Here is a 16,176-nt window from a genome sequence, read left to right on the forward strand (position 1 = left end):
AAAAGAGAAAACAGCATTCTCCACACCTGATGGGCATTATCAGTTTACTGTTATGCCCTTTGGTTTAAAGAATGCCCCTGCCACCTTCCAAAGGTTGGTGAATCAAGTCCTTGCTGGCTTGGAGTCCTTTAGCACAGCTTATCTTGATGATATTGCTGTCTTTAGCTCCACCTGGCAGGATCACCTGGTCCACCTGAAGAAGGTTTTGAAGGCTCTGCAATCTGCAGGCCTCTCTATCAAGGCATCCAAATGCCAGATAGGGCAGGGAACTGTGGTTTACTTGGGCCACCTTGTAGGTGGAGGCCAAGTTCAGCCACTCCAACCCAAGATCCAGACTATTCTGGACTGGGTAGCTCCAAAAACCCAGACTCAAGTCAGGGCATTCCTTGGCTTGACTGGGTATTACAGGAGGTTTGTGAAGGGATATGGATCCATTGTGACAGCCCTCACTGAACTCACCTCCAAGAAAATGCCCAAGAAAGTGAACTGGACTGTGGAATGCCAACAGGCCTTTGACACCCTGAAACAAGCAATGTGCTCAGCACCAGTTCTAAAAGCTCCAGATTATTCTAAGCAGGTCATTGTGCAGACTGATGCCTCTGAACATGGGATAGGGGCAGTTTTGTCCCAAACAAATGATGATGGCCTTGACCAGCCTGTTGCTTTCATTAGCAGGAGGTTACTCCCCAGGGAGCAGCGTTGGAGTGCCATTGAGAGGGAGGCCTTTGCTGTGGTTTGGTCCCTGAAGAAGCTGAGACCATACCTCTTTGGGACTCACTTCCTAGTTCAAACTGACCACAGACCTCTCAAATGGCTGATGCAAATGAAAGGTGAAAATCCTAAACTGTTGAGGTGGTCCATCTCCCTACAGGGAATGGACTTTATAGTGGAACACAGACCTGGGACTGCCCATGCCAATGCAGATGGCCTTTCCAGGTTCTTCCACTTAGAAAATGAAGACTCTCTTGGGAAAGGTTAGTCTCATCCTCTTTCGTTTGGGGGGGGGTTGTGTAAGGAAATGCCTCCTTGGCATGGTTGCCCCCTGACTTTTTGCCTTTGCTGATGCTATGTTTACAATTGAAAGTGTGCTGAGGCCTGCTAACCAGGCCCCAGCACCAGTGTTCTTTCCCTAACCTGTACTTTTGTATCCACAATTGGCAGACCCTGGCATCCAGATAAGTCCCTTGTAACTGGTACTTCTAGTACCAAGGGCCCTGATGCCAAGGAAGGTCTCTAAGGGCTGCAGCATGTCTTATGCCACCCTGGAGACCTCTCACTCAGCAGAGACACACTGCTTGCCAGCTTGTGTGTGCTAGTGAGGACAAAACGAGTAAGTCGACATGGCACTCCCCTCAGGGTGCCATGCCAGCCTCTCACTGCCTATGCAGTATAGGTAAGACACCCCTCTAGCAGGCCTTACAGCCCTAAGGCAGGGTGCACTATACCATAGGTGAGGGTACCAGTGCATGAGCATGGTACCCCTACAGTGTCTAAACAAAACCTTAGACATTGTAAGTGCAGGGTAGCCATAAGAGTATATGGTCTGGGAGTTTGTCAAACACGAACTCCACAGCACCATAATGGCTACACTGAAAACTGGGAAGTTTGGTATCAAACTTCTCAGCACAATAAATGCACACTGATGCCAGTGTACATTTTATTGTAAAATACACCCCAGAGGGCACCTTAGAGGTGCCCCCTGAAACTTAACCGACTATCTGTGTAGGCTGACTAGTTTTAGCAGCCTGCCACAAACCGAGACATGTTGCTGGCCCCATGGGGAGAGTGCCTTTGTCACTCTGAGGCCAGTAACAAAGCCTGCACTGGGTGGAGATGCTAACACCTCCCCCAGGCAGGAATTGTCACACCTGGCGGTGAGCCTCAAAGGCTCACCTCCTTTGTGCCAACCCAGCAGGACACTCCAGCTAGTGGAGTTGCCCGCCCCCTCCGGCCAGGCCCCACTTTTGGCGGCAAGGCCGGAGAAAATAATGAGAAAAACAAGGAGGAGTCACTGGCCAGTCAGGACAGCCCCTAAGGTGTCCTGAGCTGAAGTGACTCTAACTTTTAGAAATCCTCCATCTTGCAGATGGAGGATTCCCCCAATAGGGTTAGGATTGTGACCCCCTCCCCTTGGGAGGAGGCACAAAGAGGGTGTACCCACCCTCAGGGCTAGTAGCCATTGGCTACTAACCCCCCAGACCTAAACACGCCCTTAAATTTAGTATTTAAGGGCTACCCTGAACCCTAGAAAATGAGATTCCTGCAACTACAAGAAGAAGGACTGCCCAGCTGAAAACCCCTGCAGCGGAAGACCAGAAGACGACAACTGCCTTGGCTCCAGAAACTCACCGGCCTGTCTCCTGCCTTCCAAAGATCCTGCTCCAGCGACGCCTTCCAAAGGGACCAGCGACCTCGACATCCTCTGAGGACTGCCCCTGCTTCGAAAAGACAAGAAACTCCCGAGGACAGCGGACCTGCTCCAAGAAAGGCTGCAACTTTGTTTCCAGCAGCCTTGAAAGAACTCTGCAAGCTCCCCGCAAGAAGCGTGAGACTTGCAACACTGCACCCGGCGACCCCGACTCGGCTGGTGGAGATCCAACACCTCAGGAGGGACCCCAGGACTACTCTGATACTGTGAGTACCAAAACCTGTCCCCCCTGAGCCCCCACAGCGCCGCCTGCAGAGGGAATCCCGAGGCTTCCCCTGACCGCGACTCTTTGAATCCAAAGTACTGACGCCTGGGAGAGACCCTGCACCCGCAGCCCCCAGGACCTGAAGGACCGGACTTTCACTGGAGAAGTGACCCCCAGGAGTCCCTCTCCCTTGTCCAAGTGGAGGTTTCCCCGAGGAACCCCCCCCTTGCCTGCCTGCAGCGCTGAAGAGATCCCGAGATCTCTCATAGACTAACATTGCGAACCCGACGCCTGTTTCTACACTGCACCCGGCCGCCCCCGCGCTGCTGAGGGTGAAATTTCTGTGTGGGCTTGTGTCCCCCCCGGTGCCCTACAAAACCCCCCTGGTCTGCCCTCCGAAGACGCGGGTACTTACCTGCAAGCAGACCGGAACCGGGGCACCCCCTTCTCTCCATTCTAGCCTATGTGTTTTGGGCACCACTTTGAACTCTGCACCTGACCGGCCCTGAGCTGCTGGGGTGGTGACTTTGGGGTTGCTCTGAACCCCCAACGGTGGGCTACCTTGGACCAAGAACTAAGCCCTGTAAGTGTCTTACTTACCTGGTTAACCTAACAAATACTTACCTCCCCTAGGAACTGTGAAAATTGCACTGTGTCCACTTTTAAAACAGCTATTTGTGAATAACTTGAAAAGTATACATGCAATTTTGATGATTTGAAGTTCCTAAAGTACTTACCTGCAATACCTTTCGAATGAGATATTACATGTAGAATTTGAACCTGTGGTTCTTAAAATAAACTAAGAAAAGATATTTTTCTATATAAAAACCTATTGGCTGGATTTGTCTCTGAGTGTGTGTACCTCATTTATTGTCTATGTGTATGTACGACAAATGCTTAACACTACTCCTTGGATAAGCCTATTGCTCGACCACACTACCACAAAATAGAGCATTAGTATTATCTATTTTTACCACTATTTTACCTCTAAGGGGAACCCTTGGACTCTGTGCATGCTATTCCTTACTTTGAAATAGCACATACAGAGCCAACTTCCTACACTATGTTGTCCATGTAGGCATCCACATGTTGTCGAATCCCTCAATCTGTGCTAATTCTGTCTTATAGGGAAGAGTCAGTGGTCTATTTGTATAACACATCAGCTGCCCAACATAAATGCTACATCAACCTCAGCCCCATTGGCATAGCATTAAACCGTGCTTACCCACTTGTGGAGCCAATCGTCAGGCATGTACATATGTGCCCTCCCTTCATTTGACATGTTAATGGGGATACTTCACTTGTGCCATGTTGCAAAGGAAAGGTGAGATTTTGACTGTGGATTGGGGTAGTATAATAATGTGTAAGACTATTTGTAAATGTCAGAGAAGCAAGGTGAACAAGTGTCTATATCATGGGAATGGAATCTAGTGTATTCCTAACAATATCGTATGTTTGATTTGTGGACACTGCTACAGGCATTTGTTGCAGGTTGGACTGCGGGAGTGACATGGGTTTTGTTAAACATTTGTGTGATGTTGTCACGCACCTACTTTTAAGTGAGGCATTCTTGTTATGAGCAACAAAGCAATGGTTTCAATTACGATTAAATCAGACATAGATTCTGTTGATGTCTAAGGGCATACAGTTTCTATTCAATTATAGGGCCCGAAAAATCATTTCAATTCAATGCACAATACATTTTCCAATATTTTGGCATGGGGCAATGACCACTATGCATTATGTCACAGTGCTAAGTGAGTAAAGAAGACACATTGCACACTAAACAGGATGGGCTACAAAAATGTCACAATGGTTTAAGGGACAGGGAATAGAAAATGGTTGGGGGGCACAAAGGACATAATTGTTTGTGGTTGAACATTTGGATCAGTGACTAATCTTCAAGGTATTGATCGAGGAAGTGACTAAAGGGGTCAACATCAAGACTAAACATCAAAAAGTGGGGCAAATGGAGTTCAGATATAAAACACAACAATATGGTATATTAGTGTCTATGTCAACTAATATTTAAACATTCACAGAATCTGGGCAGTGTTCAGTCTATTGTCAACACAACTCAAAAAATGAATGGGACTCACAGTCCTCTAAATGGTGCTGGATTATGTTTTGAAGTGTTTTCGTTGTGGATGTAGAATGTATCTTCTACAGACTTGGTTGTATTGCATCGTCATTAACTAACCTATTCCTCTAGCCAGTGTGTCTGGTGTTACAGCCTTGAGAGTGACATAAGATATTAATTGAAGGTTGAAGGTTATTCAGTCATTCACTTGCACTGTTGTATCTGGATTCAGGTTTTGGTGGTGTGACAGATCTACGAGTTTGATATCAAAGGACTGTTCATCCACAATTATTTATCCCCATGCAATCCCCTGTTTGCATGCCCATAAATACTGGATGGACACCCGTGAATGTGTATATCTTGTTTGGTCTCACAATTACTGTTATTTGACCTTGGAGGGGTATGGATTCTACAACATCTTTTCTTTGCATGATGTTGCTGGGTAATTCATGTGAACTCACAGTGGCCATCATCTCTGCCAACCCGTGAACCAGACTTTGTTCCCAATGGTGGTTATATCTGGTGGTTTTGTATATTTAGGTGTGCCAGAGCTTGACTCTCTTAGGCATAGACACAGAATTGCATTACAATGTCATCTCATGCTCCGCTATAGAGGGATGCATGCTTTTATCAGACTACTATAGCACATCAGATAATACCTCGTGTGGCATAGTAAGCACTTGATGCTTAATGGTATTTGGCATCTTGGTTGTTCCCATCTATTTGGTTCTGATGCAGCCATCTCTTACATTAGAGTAACTGTTGCCAATTTAATGATTGTGATGATGTATGCAGAGGTCCCTGGGTATCTAATTCAAATTTGGTGCTAGTGTTTGGCACTACCTTAGCAGTGTCCATTTCTACACGTTTCCTGGCTTTATGGAACACGAATTTAGAGTGCTGTATCCATGTAGAGTGCCCTGAATACGTTATTTATGGTAGTGAGCTGTTATGTGTTGTGCTGCATGTAACTGAAATGAGCAATGTACATGAGTATGGATCTGATGGAATAGGTGCAGAAAGTGACTGAGTTCTGCAAGGGTAGCCATAACCAGGTTAGGTATGTGGTCAGATGTTTCTTCCAATGGTTTTATTGTCCTTGGACTTTTTTCAACGCAAGCTACGTGTGGACTGCTGCATCAGAAAGGATAGGTCTTCATGGTGGTACCCACTGAGTCGCACAGGCATTACTTCTCATATTTAGCCTTATCTGGTCCATAATAATGAAATAAAACCTTATCAGTTTTCCAAGTGCGTAAGACAATTGCAAAAACCAATAATTTGTTTCAGTCACTTTTATACTAACACTAAGGTTATGCATTAGGTGCATTAGAGAACGATTGGAGTGTTGGTATAACATATTTCTCTGTGCTCACAAATCGCTGCCAAGAATATGTTTTTGTATTTTATAGTGTAATTTATGTTTGGGAGGCACATTTCCCACAAGGCGTCGGGGCAGAAACACCTGAAAAATATCTCGTTGCCACGTGAGGAAGTACCTCCCATGCAGGCTGATTAAAAATCAAATTAAGTATACTTACCTTTGGTAATAAATATGAATTAAGGAATGTTTGGCTCGTAACTGCTTTCGAGCCCTTCAAAACATAGGAATCAATTTTATCTTGTTGAGAAGAACTTGTCTTAGAATCGAAAGAATATGATGGTACAGAAAACGTGGTCGGTTATGCAACACTGATTCGTGAAAGGCGTGATATTTTCAATTCTCTGTTCTGAAACGACTGTAATATTTTACGATTTTTTTTTTCACAAACAGGTATGAGTTAAACCCGTTATTCACTTTTCAATCAAATTTTAAATCAAGGCCCGGGAGTACACATTTGGAGAACTTGGCAGGTCGCTTGACCTAGAACGGAACTCCAAGGCCTCTCCTTTCCTCCTGAGTTTTCTCAGCCATCATTCGCTATTCACAGCATGAACCCCAGCTCTCCCTGTCAACAGCAGTGATAACCATATTAAACACGTTTAGCCTCACTTGTGCTTGACTGGGGTGTCAAAGGTGCTTTCCCAGGTGCTTTCGTTCCTCACCCGCTGACTACAAAGCAGTAAAGAACGAGGACTTGAGAGAGATTCCCGTCGCAAGTCGCTGCATGGGGATGCCATGCACGCGTCCTCTTTTGGTGTTCAGGCACTAACGATAAACTCACTTTGCAGAAAAAAAGATGACTTTCATGATATGTACTACTAAGTAACTGCACAGGTGTCAATCCGTTCCGTTTTCACACATATTTAAAGTCGCCACATATTTTTAAAGTCACCTTTCTAAACTTTGGATGTGTGTCAAATAACGCAAACAAGACTAATTTCCTGTTTCTTTCTCTGTATGTTGTATATATCCACACCTGCAGAGTGTAATATGCTGGTTACTACTATTGTTGAGTTTGCGGAGGGGCAAAGACTGACAGGAGAAAAGTCCAACAGTTGGTCCCTGCCATAACAACGTAATCAATAACGCTATACTATACGTGTGCATTTGTTAAAAGAAATACTTAACCACAAGTAGGATGCAATGATTTGAATTTGTGTGGTAAGGTAAAAGCACATTGAACTGCCTTGTGACTTCTAGGAGAGTTGGTTTCCAGTGTAAGGTAAGTGTAACAACCAATAGGTAAGTCAGGAAACAGTGTTTTCTCATGTCAGCTTTCGAGTTCTATAGTAATAAACAGGAATTTGACCTTCACTGGAAAAAACACAGCTAGAAACTAGTTATGGTTGTGTCTCAGATGTGACAAACCACAGAAGTTCATCAGTTATACTTTTTGGCGCAGAGCATAACTCACAGCATGTCTTCGCATCTGGCATCACATGTCATATCATTAAAGCATTGAAAAGTAAAATAACTGATGACACCACTCATTACATTATCACTGTCGTGTCACCGATGTCATATCACTGATGGCATCACTGTTTCTTTGTTTTGTTTTACGACAAACAGATTTTTTAACATTGAGGCCCTCATTACAACCCTGGCAGTAAATCCCGCTTACCACTGTGCCGACGGCCGCCAAGATACCGTGCACGCGGCTGTAATCCGCCACGGGTATTATCACCCACACAGAGAATACCCCCACAATACAGACACCCACACAAGTCCGCCACATCAAAGGTCAGTGTTAAACTGGCGGTACCAAATCACACACCGTTACGCCAACAGGAATACGCCCACAGTATCACGTCCCAATAATCAACGCGCGGTCTTTCAACCACGGTAAACCATTGGCAGTACATACCGCCACACTCAAAATACACACACACTTACAAAACCAAACCACATTGGACAATTCAAAATACACACACCTGACACACATACACACCCACACACTCACACCACTATAAAACGCACACCCACATTACCCACAACCCTTTCAACACCAAAAAAAAAGACCAAGCACAGAGAGACAAGCAAACAGAACACATTCAACAGATGCACAGAACACCATCACTCATACACCATCTACGCACATCACAGTATATACACCAACACATCACCCCACACATCACCTCACACATATCACTCACAGCACATCCATGGCACCTCAAACAGGTTTTCTGAGGAGGAGCTAAGGGTCATGGTGGAGGAAATCATCCGGGTAGAGCCATAGCTATTCGGATCACAGGTGCAGCAGACGTCCATTGCAAGAAAGATAGAGCTATGGCGGAGAGTCGTCAACAGGGTCAATGCCATGGGACAGCACCAAAGAACCAGGGATGACATAAGGAAGTGGTGGAACGACCTACAGGGGAAGGTGCGTTCCATGGTTTCAAAACACCAGATTGCTGTACAGAGGACTGGCGGTGGACCTCCACCTCCTCCCCCACAATTAACAACATGGGAGGAGCAAGTCTTGGTGATTATGCATCCTGAGGGCCTTGCAGGAGTAGCAGGAGGACTGGACTCTGGTAAGTCAAATCTATACTACTATATCCCCCACCCTACCTGCATGCCATCACATATCCCCAGCCTCACTCCCATCACTCCATCACCTAAAATCAACCCCACCATCACAAACCACACATCGTAATACCAAGCCCTGCATGTAACACCAATGCATGGACACCCATCACCCCAGCATGCACAGTAGAGAGATTCACCCAGCCCACAGAATCAGCAATCACACAAGGCCAATGCACAAGGAAACCACTATTATATAACCCATCACACAAGATGGCACACACAGGTACAATAACAATGCATTTGCATCCCAACAGGACACCTACCCAACATCACCGGAGAGGAGGTGCCAGCTACATCCAGTCCCCCCACAGAAGAGGCCCACAGTGACAACAGCAGCTCTGCACGCCTGGATCACGATGACCAACCTGGCCCATCTGGGACCTCTGGACAGTCGGTTCCCCTGCCACAATCCCAACCCACCACAGAGCCTCCCTGTTAGAAATGGGGGTTTTGGTTGGCAGTCAGGTTGCCCTCTGTCCAAGCAAGAACCCTCACTCTAGTCAGGGAAAGTCACACACAATCCAAAATTAGCCTGTGCCCACCCTCTGGAAGCTTGGCACGAGCAGTCAGGCTTAACTTAGAAGGCAATGTGTAAAGCATTTGTGCAATAAATCATACAATACCATAATATAACACCACAAAAATACACCACACAGTGTTTAGAAAAATATATAATATTTATCTGGGTATTTGCAGGTCAAAACGATCAATGATGCAATATGAATTTGTAAAGATATCACTGAAAAGTGATATAAAGGGTCATATTTATACTCCGTTTGCGCCGAAATTGCGTCGTTTTTTTTGACGCAATTTCGACGCAAAACTAACGCCAACTAACGCCATATTTATACTATGGCGTTAGAGGCGAATAGCGCCAAAGTTCCCGGAATGTGCGTCATTTTTTAGCGTGAACCCCTTCCTTGCGTTAATGATATGCAAGGGAGGCGTTCCCGTCTAAAAAATGACTCCCAGGCCTTTACGTGGTATTTATACTCCCGGGCAAAAGAGACGCCCGGGAGTTGGCGTGGCTAAAAACGGCGCATTTGCGCCACTTTTTAACGCCTGCTCAGGGCAGGCGTTAAGGGGCCTGTGGGCTCAAAATGAGCCCACAGGTGCCCTCCCATGCCCCCAGGGACCCCCCCTGCCACCCTTGCCCACCCCAGGAGGACCCCCAAGGATGGAGGGACCCACCCCAGGGACATTCAGGTAAGTTCAGGTAAGTATAATTTTTTATTTTTTATATATTTTTTTGGTGGCATAGGGGGGCCTGATTTGTGCCCCCCTACATGCCACTATGCCCAATGACCATGCCCAGGGGACAGAAGTCCCCTGGGCATGGCCATTGGGCAAGGGGGCATGACTCCTATCTTTACAATGATAGGAGTCATGTTGATGGGGGATGGGCGTCGAAAATAAATGGCGCAAGTCGGGTTAAGACGATTTTTTCGACGTAACCTGACTTGCCCCATTTTAAGACGCCCATGCGCCATTTTCCCCCTACGCCGGCGCTGTCTGGTCTACGTGGTTTTTTCCCACGCAAACCAGGCAGCGCCGGTCTGATTGCGCCGTCTAACGCCATTCCATAAATACGGCGCCCGCATGGCGCTTCAGAATGGCGTTAGACGGCGCAAAACTTTTTGACGCTAAACTGCGTTAGCGCAGTTTAGCGTCAAAAAGTATAAATATGGGCCAAAGTGTCTTAAGTCTTTAAAAAGCAAACAAAGGGGGTGATTCTGACTATGGCGGACGGCGGAGGCCGTCCGCCATAGTACCGCCGCCAAATGACCGCACCGCGGTCAAAAGACCGCGGCGGCCATTCAGACATTTCCTCTGGGCCGGCGGGCGCTCTCCAAAAGAGCGCCCGCCGGCCCAGAGGAAATGCCCCTGCAACGAGGACGCCGGCTCAGAATTGAGCCGGCGTAGTTGCAGGGGTGCGACGGGTGCAGTTGCACCCGTCGCGTATTTCAGTGTCTGCAAGGCAGACACTGAAATACTTTGCGGGGCCCTCTTAGGGGGGCCCCTGCAGTGCCCATGCCATTGGCATGGGCACAGCAGGGGCCCCCAGGGGCCCCGCGGCACCCCCTACCGCCATCCTGTTCATGGCGGGTTTCCCGCCATGAACAGGATGGCGGTAGGGGCTGTCAGAATCCTCATGGCGGCGGAGCGCGCTCCGCCGCCATGAAGGATTCCCCCGAGCAGCGGTAAGTCGGCGGGAGCCCGCCGACTTGCCGCTTCTGACCGCGGCTGAACCGCCGCTGTCAGAATGCTCGTGGGAGCACCGCCAGCCTGTTGGCGGTGCTCCCGTGGTCGGTGGCCATCAGAATGACCCCCAAAGTCTCTTTCAAACACAAAGTACCTGGTTTCTGGTGGAAAATCTCCTCAGAGGGCCACAGAAGAAGAGATACGTGGAAAAATGGTGTGTGCGTCGATTTCTCCCCAGCACACACGGACTTGCGTCGTTATTTTTCACGCGGGGAAGTTGTGCGTCGTTTTCCGGCACGCGGACAGTCTCTTTCTGTGGATCGCGGGGATTACCAGATGTCTGGGGTCTGTGCGTGGATTCTCCTGCTTGTTTTCTGGCTGCGCGTCGTACTGCGGGGCTGCGCGTCGAAGTTTCGCTCTCACGGCAGGCGTCACGTCGATTTCTCCTCTGGAGGTCGGGCGGCGTTGTCCTTGCGAGGCCGTGCGTAGAAGTTCCGGTCGTCCCGAAGGCGTCGCGTCGATCAGCGTCGGTGTGCGGCGTTTTTCTCACCGCAGAACAAGCTGTGCGTCGAAAATTTCGCCGCACGGAGCGTCCAAGTGAAAAAGAGAAGTCTTTTTGGTCCTGAGACTTCAGGGAACAGGAGGCACGCTCTATCCAAGCCCTTGGAGAGCACTTTTACAGCCAGGCAAGAGTTCAGCAAGGCAGCAGGCCAACAGCAAGGCAGCAGTCCTTTGCAGAAAGCAGACAGGTGAGTCCTTTGAGCAGCCAGGCAGTTCTTCTTGTCAGGATGTAGTTTCTGGTTCAGGTTTCTTCTCCAGCAAGTGTCTGATGAGGTAGGGCAGAGGCCCTCTTTTATACTAAGTTGTGCCTTTGAAGTGGGGGTGACTTCAAAGAGTGTCTAAGAAATGCACCAAGCCCCCTTTCAGTTCAATCCTGTCTGCCAGAGTCCCAGTAGGGGGTGTGGCAGTCCTTTGTGTGAGGGCAGGCCCTCCACCCTCCCAGCCCAGGAAGACCCATTCAAAATGTAGATGTATGCAAGTGAGGCTGAGTACCCTGTGTTTGGGGTGTGTCTGAGTGAATGCACAAGGAGCTGTCAACTAAAGGGCACAACAAGATTTTAGTGCAAAGAAATGCTCACTTTCTAAAAGTGGCATTTCTAGAATAGTAATATTAAATCCGACTTCACCAGTCAGCAGGATTTTATATTACCATTCTGGCCATACTAAATATGACCTTCCTACTCCTTTCAGATCAGCAGCTGCCACTTCAACACTGTATGAGGGCAGCCCCAATGTTAGCCTATGAAGGGAGCAGGCCTCACAGTAGTGTAAAAACGAATTCGTTTTACACTACCAGGACATATAACTACACAGGTACATGTCCTGCCTTTTACCCACACAGCACCCTGCTCTAGGGGTTACCTAGGGCTCACATTAGGAGTGACTTATATGTAGAAAAAGGGGAGTTCTAAGCTTGGCAAGTACTTTTGAATGCCAAGTCGAAGTGGCAGTGAAACTGCACACACAGGCCTTGCAATGGCAGGCCTGAGACAAGGTTAAGGGGCTACTGAAGTGGGTGGCACAACCAGTGCTGCATGCCCACTAGTAGCATTTAATCTACAGGCCCTAGGCACATATAGTGCACTCTACTAGGGACTTATAAGTACATTAAATAGCCAATCATGGATAAACCAATCAATAGTACAATTTACACAGAGAGCATATGCACTTTAGCACTGGTTAGCAGTGGTAAAGTGCCCAGAGGTCAAAAGCCAACAACAACAGGTCAGAAAAAATAGGAGGAAGGAGGCAAAAAGTTTGGGGATGACCCCGTCAAAAAGCCAGGTCCAACACTCCCCCCTCAGGAAACACCACCACAGCACCCACCCAGCGGTCCAATGCCACTGTCCCCAGGGCATGTCAATCAGCAGTGTGTCCACCACTACAAGGACCCAAGGCAACCCCACAAACCCAGGACGAGCAGGGACCGGGGGTCAGTGGCAGTGAGCACACAGTTCAGGGGACAGAGGCACAGGACAACAGGGAAGCTGGGAGGACTGCTGTGCGACAGGGGGAGAACAGGCCAAGGGAACCGACCGTCCATGAAGCACTCTCAAACATCATGGGAGCATACCACCATTCCCAGGAGACCATGGGCACGTTACTGACCAAGTTGCAGACCCAGTGGCTGCAGGAGGGACAGTACCTGGGGATCAGGGATGACCTAAAAAACATCTACACCATCCTGGTCACCATAGCAGGGGTGCTGGCTGACATGGGAAAGACCATGAGGGAGGCAGTGGCACAACAAAGGGCCCCTGACAATAGTGAAACCGAGGAACAGCCTTTCACCTCCGCCGACGCTAGTGGACAGGAGGCCCCGCCACAGGACCAACAAGCCACCAGCACCCCACCCCCTGCTGAAGGAGAACCACCCAGCAAACTGTCCCTGCGATCCAGGCAGAAGACAGAGAACATTGCCAAGACCCCCACCAGGAAATAGGACTCTCCTGATTGTCACCCTTCTGTCCCACTCTGTTCCCCTGTCCACCTTGAACTGCCATTACTCCCCTTCCTATGCCCCATTGAACAATGCACCTGTGATACCAAGAGACTGGACTCTACCATGGACCGTCCTCCACCATCACCCCAGCCCCTTGCCCGTACCCCCATACTATTTAGCACAAAAAAATAAACACCATTGCAATATAAATCATACTGGAGTCAGTGTAATGATTGGAAAGATGTATTCTTACAACATTCTCAAAGCATTGCAACGTACATGTTCATTGAATCATAGCAATGTATGACAGTTGGTGGGGAGCAGTACACATAGCAGAAGCGAGAATGGGGTACACAGATCTGAAAAAAGGAAACCCAAAGGGAACAGTCAGTGGCCATCCACAGAGAGTAAGAGATGCCATGTCCAATGTCCTAAAGTATACTGAAATGTGAAGATAAGTTACAGTCTCTTACCTGTGTGTCACTGGAAGTACTGCTAGATAATGTTTGTTCTGTTGTCCACATCTTCTTCATCTGCCTCCTCGTCCTCACTGTCCACAGGCTCCACCGCTGCCACAAGACCATCACCAGGCTCATCATCCAGTAGGAAAGGCACCTGGCATCTCAATGCCAGGTTGTGCAACATACAGCATGCCACGATGATCTGGCACACCTTTTTCGGTGAGTAGTACAGGGATCCACCTGTCAGATGGAGGCACCGGATCCTGGCCTTCAGGAGGCCGAAGGTCCGCTCAATTATCCTCCTTGTTCGCCCCTGTGCCTCATTGTAACGTTCCTGTGCCCTTGTCCTGGGATTCCTCACTGGGGTCAGTAGACATGACAGGTTGAGGTAACCAAAGTCACCTGTAAATATCGAGGGACAACAGTGAGACACACACTAAACCTTAGGGACAACCCCATACCCAGACACCTACATATACTGTGTAGGGACCTTGGCCTCACCTATTAGCCACACCCGGTGTCTCTGGAGTTGGGCCATCACATAAGGGATGCTCCTATTTCTCAAGATATAGGCGTCATGCACAGAGCCAGGATATTTGGCATTCACATGAGAGATGTACTGGTTCGCCAAACACACCATTTGCACATTCATCGAATTATAGCTTTTTCTATTCCTGTAGACCTGTTTATTTCTGCGGGGGGACAAATGCCACATGTGTACCATCAGTGGCACCAATGATGTTGGGGATATGTCCCAGGGCATAGAAGTCAGCTTTCACTGTGGCCAAATCCTCCACCTGGGTGAACACGATGTAGCTGCGCATGTGTTTTAGCAGGGCAGACAACACTCTGGTCAACACGTTAGAGAACATTGGCTGAGACATTCCTGATGCCATGGCCACTGTAGTTTGAAAGGAGCCACTTGCCAGGAAATGGAGGACTGACAGGACCTGCACCAGAGGGGGTATTCTGGTGGGGTGGTTGATAGCTGACATCAGGTCTGGATGCAATTGGGCACACAGTTCTTGGATTGTGGCACGATCAAGTCTGTATGTGATTATAATGTGTCTGTCCTCCATTGTCGACAGGTCCACCAGGAGTCTGTATCCCGGAGGATGCCGCCATCTCATCATCATTCCTCAGCAGTTGCAGCCTCTGGAAGAGAACGATGAGCAGAAGGTCATTTCCCACAGAGATTGCACAACTGTGTTTGCATTAATGTCACAGAAGCAGTGTGTGTGAACTTGAGCCAGTATATGTGCCAATGTGTGCTCTGACGCAGTTAGGTGCCATGTCATGTGCCTCCCTGAAATGGCGTCTGCCTGATCTGTGAGGAGGGACAAGGGGAAATGAGGTAACTGCGCTGGCGTTGTGCAGCGTCGCTGTAGGCGGTCGAACACCGCTGCGCAACTCCGCATTGGTTATCATTGGTCCCTATAGATTCCAGGAGCCAATGGCGATGTACGCCGGCGGTAACGGTGCACATCGACGCAGACGTCACTGCAAATTTCTACCTATTCACTCACTTGCTACCTGACCATCAACAGGAGAGGACCTACACTGAAAGTGCTGCTGTGACCTGAGTCTGGAAGCGACAATGGCTAGAGTGTCTGGGGAAAGGGACCCTGCCTTTACTGCAGAGGAGTTGGAGAAACTGGTGGATGGGGTCCTCCCCCAGTACACGTTACTCTACGGTCCTCCAGACAAACAGGTGAGCAAACTGTGAGCATGATGCGTGGGCCATGAATGTAGGGAGGGCTGTGTGTGTAAGCCACATGTAGGAGGGGGGCTGAGGCGTCCTGGCCTGAATGTTGCATGAGAGGTGGTCAGTGTATGTGCGTCAGGGCATGGGTGGGAACTTGTGGGCAATGAGTATGATGGTCTAGACGGGTGAGTAAGTACATTTTCCGCTGTCTTTTCCCGCCCACCAGGAGAAGGGTATTTGGCATGCCATTGTTAAGGAGGTGCAGACCCTGGGGGTCTATCACAGGCGGAGCACTCACTGCCGCAAGAGATGGGAGGACCTGCGCCGCTGGACCAAGAAGACGGCGGAGGCCCAGCTGGGGCTGGCCTCTCAACGTGGAAGATGTGCCCGTCGCACCATGACCCCCCTGATGTTCAGCATCCTTGCGGTGGCCTATCTGGAGTTGGATGGGCGCTTGAGGGCATCACAGCAGCCACAAGAGGGTGAGTACCGTTTCAGAAAGCTGACTTTGTGCGCTTTAGGAACTAGCTGGGTGGGGGATGTGGGCTGTGGGTGTCCCTAGGCCAGGACAATCATGCCAGGGTAGGTTCCTTGTCTGCAGGCTCTGAAGCACCCCTAC

The sequence above is a fragment of the Pleurodeles waltl genome, chromosome 12 (genome assembly GCF_031143425.1).
Source record: "Pleurodeles waltl isolate 20211129_DDA chromosome 12, aPleWal1.hap1.20221129, whole genome shotgun sequence".
NCBI classification, from domain to species: Eukaryota; Metazoa; Chordata; class Amphibia; order Caudata; family Salamandridae; genus Pleurodeles; species Pleurodeles waltl.